General features: G+C 39.5%; 1 pseudogene; it reads right to left on the bottom strand.

The window, feature by feature from the left end:
- Window positions 1-227: 227 nt before the first annotated feature.
- Window positions 228-3857, bottom strand: LOC149576857 (linoleate 9S-lipoxygenase A-like; annotated as a pseudogene).
- Between the last annotated feature and the right edge of the window lie 1255 nt (window positions 3858-5112).

Raw genomic sequence — 5112 nt, 5'->3', positions numbered from 1 at the left:
TTTCTTATGGGAAGAACATAAATTAATAAATCTTTATTGGTACATTGAAGAACGGCTAGAAGGTACAATTTAATGTGTGTAAAATCTCTGCTCAAAATTCAAAACAAAAGAAAACAATGGTGCTCAATTGTCATGTGTGACGGATGATAATTTTGAGTTGCAGCCGTATTGTGAATGGAAGTGCTTCGAGTGAAGGTTTGGAATTTCTTGTCTGTGCGAAGATGCCATTAAATAGATATGCTATTGGGCACACCACGGCCTGTGAGACCACCTGATTTTGATAGATCAGTAGTGTTGGGGTATAGCAGTGTGTAAGGGACTTTTGCAGGTCCGGTCCTGTTCTTGTAAACATGACAGTTGTTATTCCTGTCAATAATAATATTCTCAATCTTTGTCATGTTCTCTGAAAATTTTGTAAATCTCTCTTGAATACGGAGATCATCTACTCTATCAATGGTGGAGCCCTGCAACTGTCCCACATACAACTCATTTTTTGCATGGTTTGACAAAATTTCCAGAACAGCCATGACAAGGGTTGCTTGCGTGGGAGCGGAGACGGTCTTGAGGAAGAATTCCTCTGGATCCTTAACAAGTTCATCATACTCAGGTGTTCCCTTTTCTGGAATCAAGCGTCTACTCATGGTAGGTAGATTGGGCATGTATCCCCCGTACGAGTACTGCCCAAAGTTGACTGCAGCATGGTGAGCAAATGCAGTTCAGATTATAGTCGTCACTATTTGAACTGCTTCAACCAAAGAATCCATCTTGTACCATCTGCTTGGATCGTCCCTGAGTTCTCCGTGGCCAACATTTACTATCTCATCCCACCAAGCCTGCAATTCCTTTTTATTTCTAATGGAGGCATCATCCTTGTAGTAGAGGGACAGGTAGTCTGAAACCCACTGTTTCACGGCAAACCATATTTCTATACAAGGTCAACAGCATATGGGTAGTCCTTGATCACAAGCTTCAAACCATTCGGTGCCTTTGAATCACGGACTGCCATTCCCCTGCACAGTACATTGTGAAGTAACGAGTCAAATTTTCGGTATCTCTGTTAACTGGATTGGAAAAATGAAACGGATGTAAAAGGACAGTAATCAGCTTTTTAGCAACATTTCACCATATTACGAATAAATGTTATGAACCAGCATAGGTAATGCAGCAGTCGAGCTATTAAATAAGTTACCTTTTGAGCAGATCGGTCTCTAATCCTTGTTCATTGAATTTCCACTGCTTGTAGGCTTTAGATGACAATTCTATACAATATCTGCTAGGCGTGAAGCCTTGTTCAATAATACCTGACGCATTTATCAAACTCTGACAGGCAGCTTGATTGATGTCCATGGTATCCACGTAATGAGGTATTAACAATTTGTATACTGGGTGCATTTTGCTTAGTTGTCTGTGGGTTGCTATAATGAAAGGCTCCGTGATACAATGTGTTGTTAACTTGCGGACAATTGGAGAGCAAAACGTGTTTATCTTTAAGAAGTTTTTAGGCAACTTATAATCTTTGATCGATTTTGCCAGAATATAATTTAAGTGGCTGTTGGTATATTACGGTGGGAAAATGGTAATGTGCATACTGCATAGTGAAAATACAGGTCGGAAAATGGTACTTACCAATGACTGACGAGCTGATGGTAACCTACATCATTGACTTTAGCATGCGCTTTGGCCAGCTGCCACAGCGCTCCTTCTTCTGTCCCATGTTCCCCTGGTGTGAAAACCTTTCTTACGGCCGCCTGATCATCAATTGGTGGCAAACACAACTCAATGGCCACTGGCTTCAGAATCCCTCCTTTGGTGAGGAAGTAAAGCGTGCGGCTTGCATATGTCTTGGCATCTTTCGACATCTTGTTTATACGCTCCACTTAAGGCATATAAACATCATAGTAGTCCACAATAAATAACCTTTTAGAAGCAGTGGCCTGCATTTTCCACATTAATTTTACATTAGATTTCAATAACAGTTAGATTAAGGAAGAGGGAGCTCTTGAAGAAAATAAAGACCAGATCCACCGAAAGGCCCTCAAGGTTCATTTCTATGTGCTGTGCGGCGATGGCGCTCTTATTTGGACCGTATATCCTTTCATCCAAGCTACTCGTGGGAGGAAATGTCTGTTTCAATTTTAAAGCGGCCATTGTTTATGTTATTGAAGAGACACGAGAAGAAGAGTTATAAATGTGAAGATTTTGGGGAGTTACAGAAAGTGGGTCAAGGTTACCTCTAGGCACTTGATCACCAATGGATTCAGCCTTGCAAGTGTCTGGCGTGCAAATTCCTCGTCGCTTCTCCAAGCGCACTCATCCGCTGTGGTGTGCAAAAGATTGGTTCAATTGTTGTTTAACCTTAATAGATTGTAGATCGATTAATGAAGCAATGCCAATATATTTATACTTTGGACAATTTGCGGGCGAGTGAAATTAATGAGCGGAATGTCATCCTCGATGCTGTCGAGGAGTCCCTGCACAAAATGCAGTGGGCTGCTATCCTGACGGAGAGTCCTGAGAGAATTGTGGGCAGTTTTGAGACCTCGTTTGTAGAGGTCGCTTACGTCATCAAAGGAGTCAAATCCGTGATCGAAGAGATTAGTGAGAGTGGGAACGATGAGGTCAGCAACTGCGTCTATGAGGTGAGCTCCAAAGTCAGAATAGTCAGAATAAGGAAACCTTTCGTCCGGGGGAATGAAGATCAAGCTTGTGCGAGTCTCGAATTCGGGGGCTGCAACAGATTCAATAAGAAAACATGTGTCAAGATTACAGGCTCACAGTTACATAATGACTAGTGAGTATACATGTATATAGACACATGCCTATTTGAATGCGCGGACGACCAGTTCGGCATCTCCTGGGATATGGGAGCTCCTGCGATCCACCCAGCACTTCCCTCCGCAGCTCTGCATCCTTCTCTGGCTCCCCAATCAAATCCATCTCCCTCAACTTTCTCAGCCCCGCCGGGGTTTCCTCCGGAACAAAGCTCTGATGATAAACACACATTCACATTCACCTTCATGTTAGCGCTTCTACTATTTGGTCAAATCCTGAATAATTTAAAACCTTGCAATTGCTATATATATGTGTTAGCGATAAGGAAAAATTGACCTTATTGGCGAAGAAAACACGGTCATTCGGGTTGACGAAAGAAAGGGTTATCCACGAGTTGCATTGGAAACGAACATTGCAGTCGCCAGGGACAGATATGGTGAGTGATTTCAGAAAGAACTCTTGGGCGTGCATGTTTTTTATGAAAAATGCGCCTGGGAACCGGAGTGCCAAGTTCCATTTCAACGTCCACCGCGCAGCTTGTCTCTTGTGAGATGGGTCCGTCCCATGGGCTCCACTTCAAGTGACAAGGCTGCCCCATCGTTTTGCCCAATCTCGTTTCTACACAAGATAACATGCATCGCATCGTATTAATTAAATTGGGATGAATATACCATTCTTCAAATTTAATTCATACCCTTTAATATCAACATACAAATACAAATTTATGTGTGTAAACGTCTTCTAATCGCCATTTCTTTACCATTACCATCAGTTAAGCAAACACAATTCTATGTGTATACTAATTATAATATTAGAAATGCACTTCCCATGAGAAAGCAGCTTAAAGCTTATATTATTATTATTATTATGCATAGATTATTGCCGGGGTCCACTTGGTCGGTGCTCACAAGCTGAAGAGAGATTTTGTTCCCCATCAATTCAGATGCCTCGTCAAGCAGCGTTGCAGCGTAGTCCGTCAAGTGGAGGAGAGCCACTTTCTGCAGCACCACTTCACCATTCATCTCATAGTCGGGTGAACTCATTCCATTGCTGCCCACTATTGCAGCTGTTGTAATTGAACCCATCTTACTAATTCGCTCCTTCACTCGATTACAATCCGCTAATATATATCACTTGCTGCAGACTCAGACTCCTACGAACAAACGAAGATATCTAGTTTTGCTTAATCGCTTATATTTCCCTATATATTATATTGATAGGTCCTACGAACAATGAAGATATTTGCAAGTATTGCTCTATAAATAGCTGGCCAAGGAGGATAACATTACGATTCCGTGGTTGGCATGTTAACGTGTTTCACAACATCCTCACACTCGTTGTTGTTGACGACAATAATTGGTGGGCTCTATAATCAACGTGGTTTTAGGGTCAAATATTGTCTTCACATTCAAATTTTTTTATCATTTCTTGTCTCTGATCTCGTTCTTTTAAAAGTGTTTATAGATCCCGCTCTCCGAAATCTTCAAAACACATTTACGTCATCAACGTGGTTTTAGTGTCTAATGTCTTCCAATGGTATGCAAGCTTTTTTTAAAAAATTATTCCCTCTCTCATTATTATTATTATTTTAAATATTCATAAAATCGTTTGACAGAATTTTCAAAATTCATTTTACTTTGGCTAGAAAGTTATCACGTGTTCAACATTAGAAATGTATGTCATAATGGTTTGGTCATTTGATGTGAAATAAAAAAATATAGTTGAATTTCTTGTAAACAAACATTGGAAAACTTTTCCAATCAATTATCTTTTCTTGATAATAACGTGACAAACCATCGGCACTAAGGTTTTAAACTAGCTATATATACCTCTATATATATTACGCCGAGAGTAATCGTTCTCGAGGCACCTATTTTTATTTAATCCCAAAGTTATTTTAATCGAAGTTGGGATTAATGAAAATAAAAATAGGCGCCTCGAGAACGATTACTCTCGGCATAATATATATAGAGGTAGATATAGCTAGTGGCAGTCGCGGCGCAATAGGAAAAATATTTACTTTTTATTTTTTATTTTGATAAGGTTACTATAAAATTGTTAATTAATTTTTAATTAGAGTTGTATGAAGTTAGTATAAAATTATGCTTCAAAATATTTTTAAAAATTTAATATAAGGAGTTTAATATAGATTAAAAATATATTTTTTATTTTTGGGATATTGTAATGTAAAATGTTATAGTCATACATAGATATATGGTTAGGGACAAAGTTACCATTATAGTTAATGTTAACCTTAGGGATAGAATTAGGGTTAGGGTTAGCATTAGAGTTAGGGTTGGAGTTAGGGTTAGGGTTTGAGCTATGGTTAAGGTAAGGGAT

This window comes from Cupressus sempervirens, chromosome 1 (assembly GCF_028749045.1).
Source record: "Cupressus sempervirens isolate cs-2001-9-10 chromosome 1, ASM2874904v1, whole genome shotgun sequence".
Taxonomy (NCBI): Eukaryota; Viridiplantae; Streptophyta; class Pinopsida; order Cupressales; family Cupressaceae; genus Cupressus; species Cupressus sempervirens.
The sequence above is the reverse complement of the archived record's forward strand: the minus strand, read 5'-3'. Positions and strand labels throughout refer to the sequence as shown.